General features: G+C 41.8%; 1 long non-coding RNA gene across 1 annotated transcript; it reads left to right on the top strand.

Moving 5' to 3' along the window:
• Positions 1–2,549: 2,549 nt before the first annotated feature.
• Positions 2,550–10,262, top strand: LOC309646379. The gene is made up of 2 exons (XR_014255321.1): positions 2,550–3,391; positions 3,423–10,262. It is a non-coding gene; the product is annotated as an uncharacterized lncRNA (long non-coding RNA).
• The last annotated feature ends 15,778 nt before the right edge of the window (positions 10,263–26,040 follow it).

Below are 26,040 nucleotides of genomic sequence, written 5' to 3'. Positions count from 1 at the left end.
TATATACGCACATACATATACATACGGTCTAATGAACTTTCCACCTTTCTACAATAAAGCATTAATAAGAATGAAGGAAGATCCTTACCATATCTATGATCATTAATGATGTATTCATTACCAATAAGTGTTAGTATCACGTTGATGATGTATCTATATATATATACCTAATTACAATATTAAATAGCCGGCATGTATGATTAATTTATTTTCCTAAGCAAGTACACATTAAGAACTTGTTTCTAGAAAGTTTTTAATGAGAGTCTCTTGTTACAATGATATACAGGCTTTAGACACATGAGAAGTTCATCTACTTCTTAGACTGATCCTTACCTTAAAAAAATTAAAATATTTATTGTTCATAAGATCACTGAGAAGAACTGACCACACTCAGGAGACAGAAAAAGACAAAGGCTCTCTAGACTTCTATTTATTTATTCAGCCAAGCTTCATTTTTCAAATATAATCTGAAATATAGAATGTATAAAAGTGGTTCTCTGAAACTTCAGGGAGAGAACAAGTTCTGACGGCAGTTGTTTACCATCCTTGCCTCTATCACCATCTCATTGGCCCAGAGAAGAAAGTAAAAACATGGCATTCAGGGCAATCTAAACGGGCAGCATTATTATACACATCATGATCTTTGACGAGCTTTCTACACATTCTGGGCCCAGAACCTAACTGTTCAGGGAGATGTCATAGAAATGGCCACCCCAGTTCTAAATTAGAAATTACTGCTCACTCAGATGATACCCCAGCAATGCCACCAACTAACTACAGGATATTAGACAAATCACCCTACTTTCTGGGTCACTCTGCAGCTATGAAATGAAGATCATTAATACTCCTGGATTCTAAACAAATATTGCTCAAAGGAAGTTGGGAAAATTAGTCAAAACATTTTTTTTACATAGTCTAGTATTTATAATCAACTCCATCAATATCTGAACGTCCAGGTTGTAGAATACTGATAACCTTTGTTGCTGGTATTGTTTCTAGTTTTCGTTTATAATTATATATTTTCCTGACACTAAGGGGAAAGGGGTTACAATATGAAACATACCATTCCACTATTTATAACAGAGCTCCTAAAATGTTTAGTATGGGGGACAGTTGAAGCTAAATGTCCTAAAATGAAGTTTGGGGATTTAGTATTCTATTTATCTGTATTTTTAATTTGTATATCTGAGGACATTTCAAATTTTAATTGTACATAATGCATTTCTAAAATGAGCAAAGCACATACTGGGCATAATCTAATTAATAATTTTAACTTCCTCGGAAAAGAGGAATAGATTCCTATATGTTGTAGTTGAGGAGAAGAAGGAGAAGGAGAAGGGGAAGAAGGAGAAGAAGGGGAAGGGGAAGGGGAAGGAGAGGAAGAGGAAGAAGGAGGAGGAGGAGGAAGGGGAGGGGGAGTGAAAGGGGGAGGGGGAGTGAAAGGGGGAGGGGGGAGGAGGGAAAAAAAACAGAAAAGAAAATTAAGAATGAACTGACAAACAATAGGTTCCAGAGTGATGCATTCCTTCAGCTGCCCATGTTGCCCTACAAGCAAATGTGTACAAATCTATAAAACTATTTATATAACCAAGATGTCTAGAACCTGAGGGCTCTGCTTTATTTCCACCTAAGCTTCAAGATAAAAGCTTTCCTTCACTCTGATGAAGGACACATGTCCTAATAGTTACTTTCAAACTTACTTTTATTTTTTTTTAACATCTTTATTGGAGTATAATTGCTTTACAATGGTGTGTTAGTTTCCGCTTCATAACAAAGTGAATCAGCTATACATTTACATACATCCCCATATCCCCTCCCTCTTGCGTCTCCCTCCCACCCTCCCTATCCCACCCCTCTAGGTGGTCACAAAGCACGGAGCTGATCTCCTTATACTATGTGGCTGTTTCCCACTAGCTATCTATTTTACATTTGGTAGTGTATATATGTCCATGCCACTCTCTCACTTAGTCTCAGCTTAACCTACCCCCTACCTGCATCCCCAAGTCCACTCTCTACATCCGCATCTCCATTCCTGTCCCACCCCTAGGTTCCTCAGAACCATCTTTTTTTCTTTTAGATTCCATATATATGTGTTAGCATACGGTATTTGTTTTTCTCTTTCTGACTTACTTCACTCTGTATGACAGACTCTAGGTCCATCCACCTCACTACAAATAACTCAATTTCATTTCTTTTTATAGCTGAGTAATATTCCATTGTATATATATGCCACATCTTCTTTATCCATTCATCTGTTGATGGACACTTAGGTTGCTTCCATGTCCTGGCTATTGTAAATAGAGCTGCAATGAACATTGTGGTACATGACTCTTTTTTTTTTTTTTTTTTTTTTTTTTAACATCTTTATTGAAGTATAATTGCCTTACAATGGTGTGTTAGCTTCTGCTTTATAACAAAGTGAATCAGTTATACATATACAATATGTTCCCATTTCTCTTCCCTCTTGCATCTCCCTCCCTCCCACCCTCCCCATCCCATCCCTCTAGATGGTCACAAAGCACCGAGCTGATCTCCCTGTGCTATGTGGCTGTTTCCCACTAGCTATCTATTTTACATTTGGTAGTGTATATATGTCCATGCCACTCTCTCACTTAGTCTCAGCTTAACCTACCCCCTACCTGCATCCCCAAGTCCACTCTCTACATCCGCATCTCCATTCCTGTCCCACCCCTAGGTTCCTCAGAACCATCTTTTTTTCTTTTAGATTCCATATATATGTGTTAGCATACGGTATTTGTTTTTCTCTTTCTGACTTACTTCACTCTGTATGACAGACTCTAGGTCCATCCACCTCACTACAAATAACTCAATTTCATTTCTTTTTATAGCTGAGTAATATTCCATTGTATATATATGCCACATCTTCTTTATCCATTCATCTGTTGATGGACACTTAGGTTGCTTCCATGTCCTGGCTATTGTAAATAGAGCTGCAATGAACATTGTGGTACATGACTCTTTTTGAATTATGGTTTTCTCAGGGTATATGCCCAGGAGTGGGATTGCTGGGTCGTATGGTAGTTCTAGTTTTAGTTTTTTAAGGAACCTCCAAACTGTTCTCCATAGTGGCTGTATCAATTTACATTCCCACCAACAGTGCAAGAGGGTTCCCTTTCCTCCACACCCTCTCCAGCATTTATTGTTTGTAGATTTCAAGCTTACTTTTAAATGTTAATGAATCTGTAAAAGGAAATAAATCTTAAACCTTTTTCGCTGTTATTTTGCTCCATCCCTAGAAAGCTGAAATTATCCATCCACTCGGACACAGTTATTTTTACCTCGGTTCTAAATACAAATGCACCTGTTGAAGGTGCCTCCTGTGCTCTGAGCATCACATAGGTTATAGGAGTCAACCACGAGCATCACATAGGTTATAGGAGTCAACCATGAGCATCACACAGGTTATAGGTGTCAACCAATCAATAAGGGAGGAAAACAGCAAGCAGATTATGTTGAACGGAGCACTCGGTGCAGGAAATTGCATGCCGGAAGAAAACGGGCAACAGAGGCTAGAAACAAAGCATGAAAGTACACATCTTCTTTGAAAATCAATTGGACATTTTATTAGGCAAAGGAGAATTATCCAAGTTGTGTGTCTGCGTGGTTCTGTTGTTCTTGTCTTTCGGTTGGTTGGTTTGTGTTGTGATTGTTTGCCTAGAAGAAACATGATTAGATGATCTGAGCTTTGGGAGAATGGGTTGGGCATCCATGTGTAGGATGGAATGTAAGGGGGAGAGACTGGTCATAGAGAGGATAGTTGAGTCATAATGAAGGCACAAACTAAGGCAAGAGTAGTATCAATAGCGAAGAAGGGAAACAAAGTTTAGCAAGCCATAGAAATAGAATCATCTGAACTTGGCAGTGGTTTGGAGGTGTGGATGACAAAGGAGGTATTGAAACTAATGCTTCGGTTTTGAGTCCTGGGGAGTAGGTAAAGGAAGATAGCTTAACTGAGATAGGGGTCTTTGAAAGGGACATGGAGCTCCGATTAAACATGTTGAATTTGAGGTCCCCCCAAGCCCTCTGGTATAGATGTGCAGCAGGAATCTGTAAATGCATACCTGGAGCTCAGGAGAGAGGTTGAAACTAGAAATGTAAATCTGGAAGTCTTTTGTCAACGGAAGATCTAGAGTTGACTGAAATGGGTCACTGGTGAACTATTAGAGGAAGAAATATGAGGAGAGAAGGGGGTTGGGAAATTAAAGATAGTCTGGATTTCCTGTCAGTCACAGACATTGAACCCAACCTGTCTCAAAGTTCACTAATTCTTCTTCCTCACCCCCATTCACTTATCCTTTTTCACCCCCAAATGTATCCTTCCTTCTGTCATCACCACTTCTTATATTACCTTCGTTATTCATATTCTCATCCAAAAAAGAACTCTTGTAAGTCACCCTTGGATTTCCTTGGTCCTCAAATCCTGTACATCCTTCTCCTTGAAAATCTCTTCCATCTATCACTCTTTTTGCCAACTTAGTCCCTGAGTTTTGGGTCCTCCTTATGCCTGACCTAAACTATCAAGACCTATTCCTAATTGAACACTTAATCTTTGGTCCCTCCCTGCTCTGGTCCATTCTCCCAATTACCTCTAAGAAATATCTTTCTAAGAGATCAAACTGATCACATCCCCACCCTTTGTTAAACCTGTGATGACCAACTTTGCATAGAGTGACATCAACATCTGGGTATGGCTTATGAGGCCCATGTCTACCTGTAGAAATGCTGATGGTCAAATATCGCCTTTTCTGTGAGGCCTTTCCTGTTTGGTCCCTTCCTTAGCATTCTCTACCCAGCAACGAGATTAACAATTTTTGTGCTATCTGCTATATCCACACTGGCTCTGAAGGAGTAGTGGGAGAGGCTGAGGAATCACGAGACCAGTGCTTGAGAACAATCAACAGAAGGGAGGTTGAGGTCCTAGAGAATAATGGTGGGAGATGGTAGAGACTGGAAAATGCACACCCAATACAATAAAGGCCAAAATCCTTCATGTGGCTCTAAAGGCCTGATGATCCAACCCGTGTCCACCTCTTCAGACTCATCTCAAACCATCCCCCTTGCTCTGCAGTCACGTATCAGTGAACTTTTGCAGTACCACCCATGCCGCTTTCGATGTGCTGCTCCCTCTGGCGGCATCACTCTTACTTACCTCTGACCTACTAACCCAGATCCATCCCATCTCCATTGTAGTCTCATCCCCGCAGGACCTGACTCTCAGACTAGGTCAAGTGCCCCGCAGGTGTTCTTCTTGAGCCCTGAGATCTTCCTTCACAGCTCTTAGTGCTTGCCGGTAGGTACTTACTACATGCTTTCAGCGATACTCACACACAAATATAAACACACACACACAAATATAAACACACACACAACTCTGGCAGATCTTAGTAGTTAATAAAGTATTAACACATCTAGTTTATTTCTGTATATTATTCAAAACATGATTAACAATCTCATTCTGAAATATTGTCCTTCAAAAGTCCAAATATGAACAGAGTAACATATTATCTATGACCTAATACAGCTTTCAGAAGGTAAAAGCAGATTCTCAATGTGTGCCCCTGTTTCAGACTCAAACATCCATGCAATTCTTATTAAGAGTCAAGACCTGTCAACATTTATAAATTAAATACGTTTCTTACGATCATGGAACACTTGCATGTGCATAGGCTGGGTGAGCATGTGAAAATTACGCCCCGCTGAATCCAAGAGAAACACAGATATAGATGAGTACATATTCCAGCCTGCCAATCTACACTCCAATAGAGCAGGGAGAATAATAACCATCTTTTCTCTGGCCCTAGCATGGTAGACCTACAATAAATATTTATTAAATCAAGGACGGTGCTGAAGTCCTTGAGAAATGAGCACTAGTGAGTCTTTGGTAGCGGAGAAGGATGGAAAAAGTGTGGGATAATTGCACAGTGCAGACTTCCCAGGATAATGATGAGCAGTTGTGGTTAAACAATAGTTTGGAAACAGGAGTGGAGAGAAAGAGGCTTTCAATAGTAGGGAGCAGTACTGTTGAGCCAGTTAAAAAACAGAAAAAGCTCTAATTATGCTTAAATGGGAAACTGAGGTAGAATTTGGAGTGTGGGGTTAAGATTTTATTTTATTTGTGTGTTTTTTTTAAAATTTATTTGTTTTTTTAATTTTTGGCTGTATTGGGTCTTCATTGCGGTGCGCGGGCTTCTCATTGCGGTGGCTTCTCTCGTTGTGGAGCACAGGCTCTAGGCGCGAGGGCCTCAGTAGTTGTGGCGCACGGGCTCAGTTGCTCCGCAGCATGTGGGATCTTCCCGGCCCAGGGCTTGAACCCGTGTCCCCTGCATTGGCAGGCGGATTCTTAACCACTGCGCCACTAGGGAAGCCCCTATTTTATTTTATTTTATTTGTTTTAAAGCCCAGATGTAGACAGAGGTTTCAGGTTTTCCAATAGTGCAACGAGTATGCTATTCACACGGCCCTGGCATTGGGGATGTTGCAGCAATCTTCGAGATTCTGTTTAGGCAGCATTTAGCTCACACCCCTCACCCCAAGAATACCTGATGAAAAGAAGAATTGCCAAAAGTACTTGGCAGACTTATCACCACCAAAATCTTACTTCAGATTTAGATGATTGAGAGCATGGCTTGTTTTCTGAAAAGTGGCTTTGAGTTGGTGTCTAGCAGGAGCTCAGCATCTATTAGGTCTTTGGAGATGCTTGAGTGAAAGGTGTTATACACTAAAATTATTGAGTTTCACCATATGCTCCCAGTTGGTCACAGAGGTGAGAAACAGCTGGTTCATCTTTGGAAGGCAAATCCACAAGTCCCGTGAACCAACAGCCTTTAGGAACAGTACTTGTCAGTTGTAGAATTCACTTCTGATTTTTCTTCATAGTAGCCTTCTAGTCTAAAATTATTTATTTATCCACACATACCTATTTCATTCTCTAATTGCACTTAAAATCTTTCAGAGGAAAACTGTTATAAAACACATCCTTGTGACATAAGGGAGCCATATCTGGACAGGTTGATGGCATAGTAATTTATCAATATCTAGAAATATTATGAAGAAGCTGTTTGAAAGTACCAGAACAGGACCAAAGTTTCATTCATTCATGAAATGATTGATTGCATATACTCGGCAGAAATGGATTCATATTTCTGAATACATGTTACTTTATATCCCACAAAGAGAAAAATACATTTGCACTCAATATGAATTTACAGGATAATATGACACAGGTGTGGTGATGTTAGAAAAGAGAAAGCCAACTATAAAGAAGAAAAATAAAAGCTTTTCTAGGGAAGAAACTCAGATTTCAGAATGGAGTTGTGGATTTGGAAATAGGAAAATAGCCAAACCTGAAGGATGTTTTTCATATTACAGGGAAGTTCAGTCTACCAAAAATCTCACAAGCAAGGGTCTTAGTAGGGCATGTTATAAGACAAAATCAAGTTTTTGACAATGGAGATCTTGATTTCAGCAACTGAGGCCCTTAAGACAGGTTAAACAGAAGGCTGGTACTCAGCATGGGGCCAACATGAAAAAGACATGCGGGGGGAGGCAACATAAAGTATCTGAACACTCACCCCCTGCAGAGTTTCATGTTGCTGCTGTATTAAATGACACACCGCTGTTGTGAAGAAGCATTCAGCACTGATATAAAAATTTAAATGTCTCAATCTTTCTGGGGGACACAAGTCTTTTATATACCGTCACAGTTACGCACATTCTTATTCTCAACACTATTTCACATTAATTTTTAAAACTGAATTCATAGGTTCTTAAGATCTACTTATTCCTAATACATTTTAGGACTTTGCAAGATGGAAAAATAAACTGTGCTCGACGTTGAATTTTTTAAAATTGACCTGAATGGCTTTTTGCTGACACGGCTTAGAAACTACACATATCGAAGTACCTGTTACTGCAAAACACTGAGGCTGGAAATGCCAGAAAGAAATTTTTGAATTAGAAACAACTGCATACTTTTCAACGGATTTTCTGATGAGAGTTAAAGACAACTGGGAATCCATTTATTTTAAATGCATCTTGGCAGCCAAGTGAAAAGTCAAATAATGACAATGGGGATGTTAATAATAATAATAATTCATCTGGTAGCATTTACTGAACATGAACGTGCCAAGCATTGAGGCTTTAAATAGGATCATCTAACTTAATGAGACAATTTCCTTTATATGGATTTTTTTTTAAATCATCATAACAAACCCAACAGGCAGATACTCCAGGGTATATGATCTGAGAGTTTAGCCTAGTGGTTAAACAGTTGAGAGCACGGACACTGGAGTGAGACTGGGCTGGTATTGGTTACACCCCTAACTAACTGCATGACCTTAAGCAAGTTACTTGACCTCTCCATGTTTTTGAGTTTTTCATCAACAAAATAGGAATATTAGTGAAAATTACTTCTTATATGTAAAATGTTTGAAACAGCGCTGGTACGTATTAAATGCTCAAAACATGATAGCTGTTATGATTATCCCTGTTTTAAAGATGAGTAAACTGTGGCTGAGAAGTTCAGAAACTTGCAAAGGCCACACGGTTAATAAGCAGCAGATTTAGAATGTGAATTCCAGTACTATTACTCCAAAGCCCAGGTTTGTAGCCATATGCCATCCTGGACACAAAATCTTGAATATACTTTAGCCAGCTGATTCCCACCTCGCCCACATGGTCAAACATAGGTTCAACATAGATGAATCACCACAGAATTATGCTGAGTGAAAAAAAGCCAACCCCGAAAGGTGAAATACTGAATGATTTCATTCATATAACATTTTGAAATGACAAAATTTTAGAAACAGGGGACAGATTAGGGTTGAAGTGTTTTCCCCTACCGGGAAGTGGGTGTAGCTATAAAACGGCAATAGTAGGGATCTTTGGTGATGGAAACAGTCTGTGTCTTGACTGTGGTGGTGGATATACGATGCTACGCGTGTGTATAGAACTAAATACATACATGCACCACAACACACAGACACAAATACAAGTAAAATGAGAAATCTGAATAAGAGCAGCAGTGTTTCAATGTCAGTAGCCCGGGTTGTGATGCTATATGTGGTTTTGCAGTGGGGAAAACTGGATAAATGATCCATGGGATAGCTCTGTCTTATTTCTTACAATTGCACGGAAATCGGCATTAACTCAATGAAAAAATTATTTAAATTTGAAAAACAAACAGGGTCTGCCATGGCAGGAACAGCAGTGGTGAGAAGGAAGGCATAAAGAAAATTAAAGCCTGGGGCCACTGTCCCTGTCCTCCCTGAGTGGGTTTCACTTTGCCCAGCCCCTGGGGCATTTAGGCTCTCTGTCCTGCTTTCATCCCTTCAGGCCCATCTGTGCCCCTTAACTTGCAGATTCCCTTCCCCGCTGCCCACCTCTGATGAAGAAGGCAAGGCAGTGCATGGGCTCAGTCCTTCCCTAGACACCTGACCTTGAACTAGGGTCTTAACGTGCCTGAGTCTCAGTTTCCTCATCTGTAAAATATGGGTACTCGCCTTCAGGGGCCTGTTGGGAGCATTGACAACAATAGATTTAAAACACTAGAAGCAGGGGTTCTACAGTTCCTTGGGCTTCATGCACAAATGCCCACATCTGTATCCCTTGAGAGATTTTCATGGAAAAGGAGAAGAGTAAGGCTGCACAGAAGGACCCTTTATCAGGCCTTCGACTGGTAACTCAGAGAAGAACCCCTTCGAATGTTTGAGCGTGTTCTGGGATGAGAAAGCAGTGGAGAAGCAACAGGATGTATTCTGTACCAAGGGGACCAAAGAGGAGGGAGGCGGATAGAAAAAGGCAGGGCTCACAAGTGGAGAATGGAGCCATCATTCAGAGAGCACGCTGGTGTATGACGTATCCGTGAGGATTGGGGTAAAAAATCAAACAAGAACTCCTCCTGTCTTCAAAAGAGCTTACAGGGGCTTCCCTGGTGGTGCAGTGGTTGAGAGTCCGCCTGCCAATGTGGGGGACATGGGTTTGAGCCCTGGTCCAGGAGGATCCCACATGCCGCGGAGCAACTGGACCCGTGTGTCACAACTACTGAGCCCATGCACCACAGCTACTGAAGCCCGTGCGCCTAGAGCCCACGTTCCGCAGCAAGGGAGGCCACTGCAACAAGAGGCCCTCGCACGGCAACCGAGAGTGGCCCCCGCTCACTGCAACTAGAGAAGGCCCACGCGCAGCAACGAAGACCCAACGCAGCCAAAAATAAAAAAATAAATTAAAAAAGAAAAAAAAAAGAGCTTATGGCCTAATGAGTGGGTGTGGGGCAGGGTGGGGGGGGCAAAAAATCCTACAAATACTATCAGTTTGAAAAGGCGGTGATGGAGGCGGGTAGCATGCTTGATAGGACACAGAAACCCACCTGAATCAGACAAGAGGGAGGTAGGAAGGCTTCCTGGAAGAGGTGGCCTTTGAACTGAGTTCTAAAGGACAGGAAGCTGGGGGTGGGAGGAAGCAGGAAAAGGGAACAGCACCAACAGGGGGAAGGCTGAGGTGTGAAATGCCCGGAGGTGCTGGACCACAGGAGCTTCCCATGGGAAGGCCCACCTGGCATGATGGGGGGAAGGTGGCAGGGGGCGCAGGGAAGGGAAGGAGGAGGAGGGGCCAGACAGGAGCCAGGGTGAGGCCATAAGGCACTCTGGTTGGGGGCCACAAGGAACCTTATCCTAAAAGGAGCCGTCAGAGGATTTTAAGTAGGTGGAGACATAATCTGATGCGTGTTTTAGAAAGATCAGCCCACTGCTGAGAAATGGGAACATGTTGGAGGTCAAAAGAATCTTTGTGAGTTGCTCCACTTTTGAATTTCGTATTTTTGAAAAACTCTTTGCTGTAAGAAACACGCTCATGAAAAAGGGGAAGGAGCCCTTCTGAGATTGTTTTAGACGAGCCCGTGTGAGGGCGTCAGAGTCACTGTCTTCCACGACCCTCCTGAACCCAGGCTGAGTCCCCTTCCCACGGCCCCTCTGCTGACCACGGTGCCCGCAATCTCTGCTCACTGCGCGTTTCTCCGGGGGAACACACAATGAGATGTCCAGAACGTACTCCTCCTATGCTGTCCCCTTATAGCGGGGCAGGGCACTCTCACGCCCCTCCTAGACTGCGGGGAGGGACTTCTGGGGAGCCCGCCTGCAGGTGTGGGCACCGGGTTGCAGCAGAGCGGATGCTGAGGGACACAGCTGGTCTGGTGGCGAGGGCACGGGAATGTGCACGCCGCCTTCAGCACTCACCCCCAGCACCAGCGCAGGGTCCCGGAGATTGCGGTGAGGTCACCCCCTGTCCGAGCCTGCGGGGTTGGCTCACCTGTTTACTGGTCCACTCTCTCCCCATTGCCAGATCCACAAAGTAGGGACAGAGGGACCTCGCCTGGCCTGCAGGAGCCCCGTGTCGTTTGGCAAGCTGATCTTCTAATACAAAGGAACCAACGGCTGACATTTAACCATTAGGGGATTTCACAAAAGTGTGCAAATTTCAAGATCCTCTGGGGGTGGGAGAAAAAAGGAAGATCTGGCAAACTTGGGCTCTCACTGAGGCAATAATTTTAACTGTTGCCCCGTAATTAGCGAGGATGCGGACACTGGAGGAACAGCTCTTTTCTAACACACAGGGTACAAGGGAACAGCAGAGCGGCTGATCCTTCCCAGCAGTGGCTTGACCTGCTCTGTTCCTTCTGCGAGGGCGATCCTCCCAGGACTCCGACCACCTTCTCTCTGGTGCTGGGCTGCACACGTCATCGCCTCCCACGGGAAGCACAGCTGGTTCCCTCCAGAGGGCTCTGGGTTTTGCTACCAACACCCTTGCCTCCTGTTACGGCATGCTGGCCGGCTGCCAGAACCTCTTGGAAGGATGGCTCTCCCCCTAGACTGAGAGCGCTGAGCAAAATACAATTTTCCATTCATTACAGTATCTGAAGCATCTTGCACAGGTCCTGGTGGACAGTAGATGCAAATAATAATAATAATAATTGTGAATATTAAAAAAAAAAAGAGCAGTGCCTGGGCATTGATGTGAAACCCTACTACAAATCTTAGCTCTTCTTCACTCTTACAGGCAAATGACTTAATCTCTGAACCTGGCTTTCTTTTCCTATAAAATGGGCTCCGTGATGACTGGGAGAATTAAGTCACACAATGAAATCATTCTAACTCAATACCCAGTTCAATGAGGTCAGTCAATGTGACTTACGTCCCCCTCTGCCTGCTTGTGGAATAAATACTTATATAAATAGACAATAATCTGTTGTATTTATTACCAACAGATTTTCATGATGCTTTTGGCCGAGGAGCATTTTTCTGGAAGTGTGGCTATCTGGGGAAGAGGAGACAAGAGCAAATTCCAGGCCTAGGGCTGGGCTGGACTGTCCCTGGCATGTTTAAGGAACCACAAGGGAAGGGTGAGAAAGGGAAAGAGTAATAGGAGATAAGGAGAGAAAAACGAGGATGCTGGGAGACAGGTCACGTCTTTATCTTTGCACACTTATGAGTGAGTCAGAAAATAATCACAGAAGTTTGAGCAGAGGCATGAGACCTGACACAGGGCAGCAGGATCACTGCAGATGCTGTACAGACAAGAGGCTGAGGCAGGACATGAGCCGAAGCAGGAAAACCAGTGAAGAGGCTCCTGCAAATAACCGGACAAGGGAGGAAGGTGCTGTGGACTCAGGGGGTCGGGAGACCTCAGGGGAGGTGGGGAGAAGCGGTCTTATTACAGGTTATTTAGGAAGCAGAGCCAACACTATTTGCTGCTGGATTAGATGTAAGGTGTGGGAAAAAGAGAAGAGTCAAGAATGACTACGAGGTTTGTAACTTGAGCAACCGGAACAACGGAGTTGCTGTTTCCTGAGAGTGTAGGCATGGGGGTGGCAAAGTCTTTCCGGGCCACTTGGAAGCCACAGTGAGCTGCAAAACTTGCCAGTGACAGAGGAATTTAAACTCAGGTCGTCTAGTGCAAAAATAAGGGGTCTTTCCCATCTGTCACGCTATGTCCATTACAATACGTTATAGGGTTCCGAGCAGATAATTCTGTTGGAAGTATCAAGAAAGACTTCAGGAAAGGTTTGGAGCAGAACAAGGGACAGAACAGAGAAACCATAGGGCCATTTTGATATGGACAGGAGCACGAGCAAAGGTCAGGGGACCTGAGGGTGCCTGCTATGTATTCTGGTGTGTCTTCCACTGCGTGTAAGGTACATGAAGACACACTGTGGGAGAGCAACCTAAAGGGATATATCACATAATGGAAGACATTGAATGTCAGGCTTGGGAGTGATGATTTAATCATTTAGACAATGAGAAGCTGTTGAAAGCAAGAAGAGGTGAGATGGTTTGGACTATGTTTTAAAAAGACAGCTTTAGAATCAGAGGAAATGATGCTTTGGAGAAGCAAGAGATTAGAACCCAGGAGACTAATGAAATAATCCAAACCCTCATTAGAATAATGTTATAAAAACAGAAAAGGTATAATTTAGGAAACATTTGGTAGTGAAATTGACTGTATTTTGGATTGAGCAGATGAGGAGAGTGAAGGTGGGGAACATGTCAAAGGGGTCCAGCTTGCCTGGCTTTAAGATGGATGTAGTTAACAAAGATGAGGGATGCAGGGGAAGAAGCAAGTTTAGATGGGAAAATAAATTGGGGAGATAAATTGGATGTATGTGCTGTTGAGTTTAAAAGGTCTGGATGCATATCCACCTGAAAATTTTTTTTCAACGGTCTTCAGTAATCAAGGAAGAAATGAGGGCTAGAAAGCCAGATTTAGAAGTTATCAATGTAGACATGATAGCCAAAGATTTAGACCTAAATGAGATGACACGGAAGAAAATGTAGTCTGACCAGAAGGAGAGCAGGCACAGAATCTTAAGAAACACTTGCTTTTGAGGGGTGGATAGGAGAGGAGAAGCCAGGAGAGGAGAGTCTCTAAAGGACAGAGGTCAAGGAGTTGGAAGAGGTGGTTGACAGTGTCAGGGTTCATATAAAGTCAATTAACGTGGGAGCCAATGTAAGCTTTTACATATACAATGGATAAACAATAAGGTCCTACTGTACAGCACAGAGAACTATATTCAATATCCTATGATAAACCATAATGGAAAAGAATATTTTAAAAAAGAATGTACATGTATATGTATGTATAACTGAATCACTTTGTTGTACAGCAGTAATTGGCACAACATTGTAAATCAACTCTGTCAATTAAAATAATTAATTTTTAAAAAAATACATGGGAGCGGAGAATCTGCACTGCATCTGATCAACAGGAAGCCTCTGGTTACCTTCGGGAGATCAGTTTGTCTAAAGTGCTTGGAGATGAAAGCAGAATTTAGTGGAAGAAGTAACAACTTAGAAACATAGCCTAGTCTCATCAGAAGTCTAGACGTGGAAGAAATCAGAAACAACCCTGACATGTCTGGGAAAGTTTTTCACTGTAGCCGTTCCTTTGTTTGTTTTTAATTTTTGTGTTTTTTTTTTAATATGTAAGTCACCATTTATTCAAATGATATTTAGCAACAACCTGTTATGTACCACATTGTGATTAAGGCATTAGGGTAAAACAGTAGAAATAAAAAGTTCCAGTTCTCATGGAATATTCCATGAGGTAGGCAAGACATGACTAATCATGTTGATAATAACAATAATAAACCTGGCACTGATCTAAAAATATTATATATATCAAATTATTTTTGTAAGTTTGTATTTTATATTGGCACATAGTTGATTAACAATGTTGTGTTAGTTTCAGGTGTACAGCAATGTGACTGGGTTAAAGAATAGATACATGTATATGTATAAATCTTCGTTTTTATTAAGACATGAAAAAACAAGATGTTTATAAACAGAAGGAAAGGATAAGCCAGTGGGGGGCGGGCGGGGAGGAAGACTGCAGATTCAAAAGAGAAAAGGGATGTTTCATGAGGCTGGGGGACAGAAGACATTTGGAAAAGTCACCATGGAGGAGGGGGTGAAGGGCATCCTAGGCAGCAAGTGACCCCAGGTTTCAGAGAGAATGGGGAACAGGAGAGGGGGAGGAAATAGAGCACAAAGGCAGCACAGGAGAGAAGAGACAACAGGGAAGAATGGAGCCAGGGCCATTCAGTGCTTAGGCTGAAAGAAAGGTGCATAAAGCACCGATCCTTTGGGGGATGTTCCTGTTGGATGGCGAGTAATTGGGGCAACATTGGAAGGCACTGAATGGCGCAGTTACAGAATCACTTTTTTGTCTAGATCCATCCCCACTGCACATGTGCTTTGACTCCCTTCAAACTCGCCCTGATTTAAAATGAAGAGCTTATACAGTATTTACTTGAAGGGCCAAAGTCAGTTGGAAATTTTTTCAATTATAAAATTCCAGCCCAGCCAGAAGAACTCAAAGCCCTGAAGAGAAATGTAAAGGCCAGTCCAGGCCCACAATAAAACCTGGATAAAATGGAGATGTGGTTCCCATTTTAATTTGTATATCTGTCCATGTTTCTGCAACCAGTGATTTGAGGAAGAAACAGTAGGTCTTTTTTTAAAAGAAAACTAAAAGTTTTCAAAAGCCAGTCAAGATCCTATCTAAATGTCATAAAACCAACTTTGCTTTATTTTAGGGTTGAAAGTGTTATGAGCTAAACATAGGATGGTGGATTTATGGGTCAGTAACACTAGTAACACCTCTAGAGAAACAACCATTTACCCTCTACAGTGATCCACCGGTCTTCAAAAATCTGTACACTTGGGTATATTTAGATTTGTGTATTTAGAGTTCAATGAATAAGCTGTAACCTCTTGCATTAAAAATCCCATGTTGCCTCTTGGAAGGGTCTGTGGGGTGTGTCTTGGGGAGCCCTAGTTCACTGTTCCCTTTTCTATTCTTACATGCTAAAGTGATCAAGGGTCACATTAGTCCAAAGTTGGTTTTGCAACCACAGAGTATGGTTTTATTTAAGACCTACTTGCCTCTTACCTGTTGGGCTGCTACCCAACACATGATCTTCTAACCACAAGGAAGGAGTCTTTCTCTCTGAAAATTTCCCAACTCCCCATCCCTGGATTTAACATTGCCTTCCTTGGAATCTTCATGGCATTTGTCTGTTATCTCTCTTAAGACAGTTCTCATCCAGTACTTTGTATAATTTAAATTATACAAATTTAAATTTGTATAAATTTATAGTATACAAATTATTCATATAATTTGTATATTACACAAATAACTAAATATAGTAGTTATTTGTATGCTTGGGGTATGCCCCTTGGTGCCCTCCCGCAAGAGCTGGGTACAGAGATGGGGAGCCCTTAGTCACCTCTGCATCCCCTGAAGCACCTGGCCCCTTTATAATCAATCAATACTAAGGTGAGAAAATTAAGAAAGAAACCAAGGTAACAGCAGCCACTGTGAGTTCACCGTCAAGTACAGTTTGCAGGCAACTAGATGTGTGTGCCCTTTACTGGGGGACTGGGGACATCTTGTACACAGAATGACATCTCAGGGGTATACAAGCATTGTGCTGATAATTGTATACTTGCTGCTAATCGAACCCCAAGAACTTTGCTGCCTGTTTTTCCAAAAACAAAATAGAAGGTCCTGAACAAAAAAAGGTCTAGAGGGCCAGTCTCTATAGCTAAAACGTGTATGGTAATGAGATCCTATAAAACCCTGCTTCATCTGGTGCCAAGACATCTGACCAGCTTGCAACATTATTGAAAGAAGTCTTTTCACCAACCTCAGTCACGTTTCGGAGACTTACATTTCACGAGTAGAACCACAGCCTTGGAGGGATTCTCTATTGCTAAGGCAACCAGTTGCAGCCCTGCTTGGGAGATTCTAAGATGCCATGGCAGGTTGTTGTATGTTGAGTTTATTTTTTTTTATAAATCAGGTGTTTACAATAATTTTTTAAAAAGGCACATGTCACAGAAATGAAAAGAGCAGCTTCTAGAATACATTCTGCCCAGGGTCACGCAGAGGATCATGGAAATAAGGGAAAGGTGTTCTTTGCCACGTCTGTAACTCAGTTTAGACAGCTGAGCCTTGACCATGAACACAGAGGATTATACCAAATCCCTGCTGGCAGATTCAAGGAAATAAATAATAATATAATAATTTATCCAGTGCCTGATCTTGGCCAGATATTATGTTAGATGCCTTACATACGTTACTGCTAATCCTCACTAGATCCCTACAAGGTGAGCATTTTCCTCACAACCCGACAGATGAGGAAACTAAGGCTCAGAGAGTTTCAGTAACTTGCCCCCCAGGATTTGAAGACAAATCCCACTTTGGAGTCCGCTTGACTCCAAAGCCCCTACCCTTTCCATTTCATTGAACTCCCTTTATTAAATACAGATTCTAAAACAGGAAGAGTTATCTTGAGAAAATATGACACTCATTCATTAAAACAAAGTCCAGAAAATGTAATCATGCACATTACCTGACACTGAGTGATCGTAACTATTCATAAGCAGAGAAGCCCCCAAATGCTAGCCAGCTGTGTAATGCAGGGAGTAGGGGCATGAATACCCAGACAGGCTTAGCTCATGCCACAGCACCATCTATTAAGTCTCCGAGTTCACCTGAAACCACCTGGAACAACCTCCCATCCTTCTGCATCCCAACATCTTAAACTCCATCCAACTCCCCAGTGGGAGGAACTCAGCTCTCCCCTCCTTCCTTCCTGCCGGAAGTGGCTCTCCTTAGGCATCGGCAAGAGCATCATTGACAGTCCCCTATGGATAAGTCAGTCAAGGGCTATCCTTCAGCCAAAACAACTCTTTGGATGCTTGTATGAGGACGGGTTTAGGTTGCTCTGTCTCATTCCCTGCAAGAAGTCAGTGTAAATTCCACTTCACCATGAGGCTTCAGCGCACGCCAACTTGGCATTGGCTGCCTAAAGTGGTAAAACTCCTACCAGGACAGCCTATTGAAGGTTGAGATGACTGCATCCTGCCTCTCCTCCCCCCCACCTTTCCCTGGTGCAAAAAGTACATTTGTGTTTTAGGAAATTAGTGCAATAGCTGAATGGATCCAAATGGCAATGTAGAAAAGTTTTTTTAGTTGATTGATTTTTTTTTTTAATTTGTTTTCTGAGAGTTGAAAGTTCTGATTCTCAGAAGGCAAAGTTCTTTCCTGTGAGCCTCCTCAACTGTGGGCAGATGGAGGATACCGTGTGAGAGAGACGTGAGGAATAAAGGTGAGAGGTCAGGCAGGGTGGCCACACGAGAGAGGCAAGTATTGCCCTGAATGTTAAAAAGTGAATGGTAGACCAACAAACTAATTTTCAGAGAGATTTCATTCAGCTCTGAATTGCTTTGTTATATTAGATATGAAAATTTTAGGAACAATGTAAAATGACATCATGCTCTTTGGTCACTAGCATCAAGGCTGACGCATCGTTTTATTCACCCCCTTGTAACGAGCCTCCACCTTGTCCTAGGTCCAAAGGAGTATTACAGTCAACTATCTTGATATTGGTCAATCTGCATTGTGACTTACATCCCACAAATTCCCCAGGTTAATGGAATATTGAGGGTGGAAACCTTACTTTATTCATTCTTTATCACCTCCCAGCATCCAGCAAAGGGTCCCTGGAACAGATGAGGTCTTTAATAAGTATGTGTTGAGTTGACCTGGATAACCGCTGAGTCACTTCAGGAATTCTAGGGCAGCATGAGGCCACTCTCCAGAATATTAAATAGATTTCAATGGGCATAAACCATTGCTTCTGAACATTTCAAATTATGGTGCCAAAAGGTATCAATTCCTTACAGTCTAATTTTTATGCATTCTCTAACTTGAGTACTGCTGGATTTTCAGATTCTATATGGAATTAGCTCAGAGAAGTTTCACTTAGCAACTCTACAACTGCTGCTGGGCTCATGCTCTGACATTGATTGGTACCAGTAATAAGCATATTAGAAGCTTCTTCCCTGAAGATAAGAGAGCATTCTTAATTATGTCACTGGGTCAACAGCACATACTTTTTTTTTTTGGAGTACTGTAATGGACATTAATAACTACTCATTTGCATAGTAGGAGCGAAGAGAAAAAGAGTATCCAGGTTACATGTGCAGACCAATCAAATCACAAATTAATTTATTTCACAGGATCCCCAATAGCAGATGTCCCTAAATATGGTGATGAAGAGATATCCAAAACACAACACGTAAGGATGTTCAAGCTGTTCACAAGCCATCCATCCATGGAGTCATCTATCTGTAAAGCTCAGAGAAACTGCATCCTCGTTCCAGACAACAGTTATCATGCTTCCCTGAGCACATTCAGGATGTGGTCCCAAGAACACTCTGGCTGGAAGCCATGTATGGGGCCTAAAATCAGCTCTGATACTGGAAAGATCCCAGGGAACTTAGCACATGTCTGGATATTGGGTTAAAAGAGGCAAAGATACCTACCTGCCTTTGAGAATGAACCAAGTAGCTATGGTAAGAAGCCTACACATTATATAACTACACTAGAAGACAAACCCATCAAACCTGGGAAGCTCTTCTTCAAAACAACTTCAAGTACCCTGAAACAGATGATCATATTGACCAAAAAGATTCATTATTTTCTTTGTTTCTTTTTGGTGTTGAATGCTCTGAAGGAATATTTTTCTAAGTCTGACCCCCCAGTTAGATTGCTTATTCCCACTAAAGCCTGTACATTCTTCTTTGTAGCACTTGATAGAGTTATAGCTTGCAGTGAACTTGACAATTAGAATGTAAACCCTCCTGGGGCAACAACCAGGTCCATCTCGTTTGCCCTCATACCCCTAGGATCCAAATGCCTGCCCTCAGCAGAAGTAGACTCTCAGCAGAAGTTTGTTGAAGGCACGTGTGCACGTACGAGCGTCCAGTAAACAGGGATTGGCTACACATCGTGTACTGGGAACCATGCTAGGTACAGAAGCCAGCAAAGCCAGGCTGGCTGAAACAATCAATAGCAACATTAACAAACCTGATTAAAGAGCTGAAAAACTCCAAGACAAACAAGAGCTAATTCTAGATGCCCCTTTTCCCTCCTCCCCTTCCCAAGCCACGATTTCATACCACAATTATGGTGCTGCCCCTGACAGAGTTTTGCCCATTCCGTTGAGGTCACAGGGGCCCAGGTGGTACAAAGGGCAGAAAGAAGGTGGTCAGGCGTGTAAGGCTGTCATGCTAAGGAGTTTCAGTAAAGTTGCCTTCAGGCTACTGAGTGATCACCATGTAAATAAAATACTTTCTTTTTTTTCCAAGCAGCACGTGGGATCTTAGTTCCCAGACCAGAGATGGAACCCGTGGTCCCTGCAGTGGAAGCACAGAGTCTTAATCACTGGACCGCCAGGGAAGTCCCAATAAAATACTTTCTTAACTGCCATGAAGCGTTGGCTTCTTGGCTGCACCTCCCAAAGACTCATCACAGCTTAAAGGCAGAGAGTACGCAGTAACTGGGGAAGTCTAATGCCCGGGACCTACTTGTCAATCATGAGTATAAAAGACATCTTCACAGAGTCTGAATCTAGTTGGGTAAAGCGTGGCCATCTCCTATAACAGTCAGGTTCGGGGGCTGCCTGCATCACCTACGGTGTTACTGAAAACAAATGTTCAGGCTCCATCCCAGATCTACAGAACGAGACACTATTGAGGAGACCCCACAAATCTTTATTTATCACAATGCTCTGATTTTTACACACACCCTAGTTTGAGTATCACAGTCTCTACTGATTTTGTACAGGTCTAGCCTACAGAAGTTTCTTTAGCAATAAGGGACGGTGATAACAAGGTCATCCCTGTTTGTGTTAATTTGGGCTAAGAAACATGACTCTGCAAAAGCCTGGAAGGAAATAAGAATCTGGGGAATGGGGGTGAAGGCAAAGAGGAGGGTATTTTCACCCAGCAATGAAACAGTGAAAAGAAGAACAGGCCAATAGAAGGAAGAAGGTAAGTCATGCTATTAAAATACAGATAGCACTTCCTGACTGAGCCTTCTGGAAATTGCCCAGCACTTTTAGGCTTAAATCCTGTACTAATGGTTTGCCAGTGTAACAGATGATCTTACCTCTCTCATAGCTGTCCCCGAATTAAAACTTTTCAAATAAACAGCTCTGCTCAGGGATTGGAAGACTGGGTGCTCCCATACACCTTTAGGGGGAATCAAAATTGGAGCAGCCTTTTGGGAGAGAAATTTGCTCATAACTATCAAATAAAAAACGTACTTTCCTTTTGACTAAGTATTTTCACAACTAAGAATCAACCCTGAAGACATGCAATACCTGCCAATCTATGCCAATATTTATGTGTACTGCTAACTAATCTCTACTAAGAAACGATTTGCTGCATTCATTTATCTTGCTTGCTTTCAGTTCTTTATAAATCTAGTGTAGTACTCTAAATAATAAAATAATCTTACTATAAAGTAATATCACTAACATCGAGAAGGCATTTAACACTTCTTGAGTCCCTACTGTGTGCCAAGCACTGTGCTAGGGGCTTTGGCATAACCTCTTCAACAAGCCAGCAATTTGATATGATTTTCTCCATTTTTTTCACACAAGAAAACTGAGACTCAAAGAGGAAATGGTCCAGGTCATAGCTGACAAATGCAGAATCAAACTCCAAGACTCTTCCTTCAAAACCAATTCTCTTTTAAACTGTACCACCAGCGAAAGGAATATCCAAGAGTGCTTCTAGAAACATCAGCACTGTCGAGTTTCTGAGTAAACTCACCTTGCTTCAGTGTAACACTTTTAAAAATCAAGAAAGAGGAGAGGGACTTCCCTGGCGATCCAGGGGTTGGGACTTTGCCTTCCAATGCAGGGGGTGTGGGTTCAATCCCTGGTCGGGGAGCTAGGATCCCACATGCCTCGTGGCCAAAAAATCAAAATGTAAAGCAGAAGCAATATTGTGGCAAATTCAGTGAAGACCTCGGAAATGGTCCACATCAAAAAAAAAAAAAAGAAAAAGAAAGAAAGAAAGAAAGAAAGAAAGAAAGAAAGAAAGAAAGAAAGAAAGAAAGAAAGAAAGAAAGAAAGAAAGGAAGAAAGAGAAAGCATTATGTTGACCATTAGGTTACGGTAGGATGAGCCATTTCAATGAAAAATCACTCTCAATATTTTAAGTCAGTTTTAATGACTTACAGGAGTGGAAAAACATTCATGATGATTTTTCTAGCCCTTTTCAGCTGACTTCCTCTTAGCTCACAAAACTTCCATCACTGTCTTGCTGCTGTTGAAGAATTATTTTCATCCTTCAAAAGACCTTCTTTCTAATAGCTCTGTTCAGTTCTTGAGTAAATAGAAATAATTCCGCTCCCTCGTTAGAACTCAGTCCCTCCTATGTATTCTGAGGGATGCAGAGGGTTGTGTGAAAATTATAGCTCAGCTCAGATTCACAGCCTGAGGTTACAAGGCTCCTCGCCAAGTTTTCACCTGTGTGGAATCACTCACCAGACTCAACCGCTCTGCCTCAACCCGAAGGAAAATACTAGCATGATTTAACTGCAGTTAAGAATTCCAGTAGGTACTTGCTAAGTGTTCTTTTCCATGCATAGAGAAAAGGAAATCATTCTGCTAATCTATGCCTCACTTCAAACCGTCGCATTTCAGAGCTCCAACCTTCATCAAAGCTGAGGCAATTTAATGAATTTTGAATTTACTTGGTATGAAAGAGATAATTATGGGAACTACAACAGATTCATGGATAGAAAAGCTTAAAGAAAGGTTTATGCGGCTAAAATATATCGAAAATATTTTGCAATAACCTAAATGGGAAAATAACTTGAAAAATAATAGATACATGTATATGTATAACTGAATCACTTTGCTGTACACCTGAAACTAACACAACATTGTTAATCAACTGTACTCCAATATAAAAACAAACAGACAAAAAAAGCAACAAAAAACAAAACAAAACAAAAAATATATATGTAGAAAATATTAAAGGGTTTTCTTTGGAAAATCATTTTCACACTTTGCTCCTCATTTCTCTTTTACTTCATTATTGAAGATAATTCAATGACATAGAGCTAGTGGTGCAGAGAGAAGGAAGAAATTCAGTATGCAAACCAACAGGAGAGCAAACTTGCTAAAGAGGAGAGAGACTGGGAGAGGGAGAGGTCTGGAAGAGAAAGCGTCTCTGGCCAGACCATGGGTCTGCAGGCAGGGTGGTTATACCCCTGTTTGTAGTTTCTCTGTGATCTCTTGCCAAAGGCAGATAGTTTAGCAAAGGTAAGAATAAAGGAATGATTTTCCTTCTAGCTGATGTGGCGGGAAAATCACTTTAAGGTAGCATTTTTTGAGGGGCAATGGGATAGTAGAGACAACAGCCCAGTGTTTACAGTAGCACCATTTATATGAAAAACTAGTTCCGAGAACTTCTAAGGAGCTAAGAGCACAAATTTGAAATGAAGAAAGTCAAGGCCAGAAAACCAGGTTGGGGTCAAAATATATTAACTCAGAAATTCACAGGCAAATATTCCAGTTAAAAAGACAACTTTAGCTGTTGCTGCTTCTACCAGGACAGTTTAGCAAGTTTTGACTTCAAAGTGAGCGCTGCAGTGGTTAAGAGGCTGATACTGTGTTTCTACCTAAAGGTCAGGGATGGGGATGGGGATGGGGATGGGGATGGGGGGATCCGCCACAGGTGGCTGTGACCAATTTGACTGCCTCTTTGGAAGGATGGTGTAAACTGTGCTGTAAGCTAAAAAGTAAACCATATGAGTAGTTCAAGGAGGTGTTTAATGCTCAAGGTTGTTAGATGGGATGTTTTACCAGTAGAAATGGGTTTAAATATAAATGGCCCTAGTAATGGCAAATGCTTCAGAACTAGCTGGGGAGACACAAAACTGAAGAGTTTTCTGTGAGAGCTCCCAACCCCGTAGAACCATGTTCTGCAATGGGGATAGACAGAAGACAAATTAAAAAATCCTTATGGAGTTTCAGGAGTTGATTGTAGTCTATAAAGCGTTTCTCTAATTGGGATCTGGATATACTCTATGATAAGGAGAGTGCAGAGCTGCCAAGACCTCTCCAATAGTCAACTCATTCTCTCCTTCTTTTCCAGTAGAACCCCATGTTTTCAGGGTTGCAATGTGCTCAGTTACAAAGAACAAAATAAACGACTGCATTTTCCAGCCTCCTTTACAGCTAGGGGTGGTCACAGCTATAGTTTAAGCAGTGATGTATAAGCAGAAGGGACTGGGCAGGGCTTCAAATACTCTTTAAAAGCTACTGATACAAGTGGGACAGTTCCTTTTGCCTTTTCCCTTCTTCCACCTGATATGTGCACAGGTTGGCTTGGGCTCAGATGCCATCTTGGGAACGTGAGAACAAGAGACACATTCTGAGGACGGCCAAGTGGAAGTTCAAATCCTTGATTTATCATGAAGTCGCCATGCTGGTCCTGAACCACCTATCTCCATTCTGCCTTTTCATGAGATAAAAACGACCCCTGATTTATTTCAGCCATTGGGTTTTTTTTGAGGAAGAGAGCGCGGGGTGGAGGGCTCCTATTACAGAAAGGTAACTCCTCATTTGCACAGAGTACAAGGTGCATACTTGACATTTCCTGTCCCACTCTCCTGCTAGACAGCCATCACGTTGGCTTACCAACTTCAAATATTTAAAATATAAAGTTCTCGGGCAGCCCACATAAACTGTCTAGTAGTAAGTGCTATCTGATCCCGTCTTCTCCCAAAGCTAACCATTTACTTAATGGAAGGAATGAGAATGTTCATTTTGAGTGCTGTGTGGGTCACTCCGCAGGGAGACCACGTAGAGGTGAGGTGCCATGCTTGGGGCATGCACATGGTTGACCACAACTCAAAAACTTCTACTAACTTTTATAACTACTGCTCAAAAATTCACCTGATGTTTTAGGAAAATCAACTAATTAAGAATCTAAGTCTTTCAAATATTTCTATCTTGATTATAATCACATCCAGAGAAAAAATGAAAACTGTATTCAAAAGTAGCTGTGGAGACATGAAACTAAAGAGTTTTCCATGAAAACTCCCAACCCCACAGAGCCATGTTCTGCCTTGGGGAGAGACAGAAGAAAAGACAAATGGACACAATTCTTTTTGGGATTTTAGGAATATTTTAAAGCTTTAAGAATTTCCATGAAGACTTGTAAGAGCAATTAAAAGGAAAAGAGAAGTCATTATAAAGTGATTCAATGGCTTTTTTTTACTCCATAAGTTTCCATTTTGAAGATCATGTATCTCTAGAAATAAGAAGATGGCGGCAGCTCCAGTTCAGTGTTCAGGGATCTCATAGGATCTGTGGGTTCAAAATGTAAATAATAAACTCCTCTCCTCTGATCAGCTCTGCTCTACCACAGTTACTACAGCCACTGGCAGACAGACTTAGGAAGACCTTCCAGTTCAAGCAAGACCAAGATGCAGTGGGGAGATGTGCCGGGGTAGGAGAGAGGCCACTTCCTGCCTTGTTCCTCCTCTTTCCACCCCAGCCAATTTTTTGTTGTTTTATTATTTTTGTCTTCCAGTTTTCTTTTTTTATTTAATTTTTTATTTTTATACAATTTTTTAAAGTTACTTTCCATCGACAATTATTACAAAATATTGGCTATCTTCCCTGTGTTGTACAGTACATCCTTGTAGCCTATCTTACCCCAGTAGTTTGTACCTCCCACTCCCTCACCCATGTGTTGTCCCTCGCCCCTTCTCTCTCCCCACTGGTAACCACTAGTTTGCAAGTGTGCTTGTTTTATGTTATACTCACTAGTTTATTGTATTTTTTTGTATTTTTTAGATTCCACATATGTGACATCATACAGTATTTGTCTTTCTCTGTCTGACTTAATTTCACTCAGCATAGTGCCCTCCAAGTCCATCCATGTTGCTGCAAATGTCATTATTTCATTCTTTCTTATGGCAGAGTAGTATTCCGTTGTGCATATATATATATGCCACATCTTCTTTATCCATTCATCTGTATATGGACACTTAGGTTGCTTCCATGTCTTGGCAATTGTAAATAATGCTGCTGTGAACATTGTATCATTTCCCACTCCAGCCACTTTTAAAAAGCCCTTTATCCATCTT

Source organism: Balaenoptera physalus (assembly GCF_965194825.1).
Source record: "Balaenoptera physalus genome assembly, chromosome: 17".
In the NCBI taxonomy this organism is placed as follows: Eukaryota; Metazoa; Chordata; class Mammalia; order Artiodactyla; family Balaenopteridae; genus Balaenoptera; species Balaenoptera physalus.
Note: the sequence above shows the minus strand (reverse complement) of the source record. Positions and strands in the feature narration are given on the sequence as shown.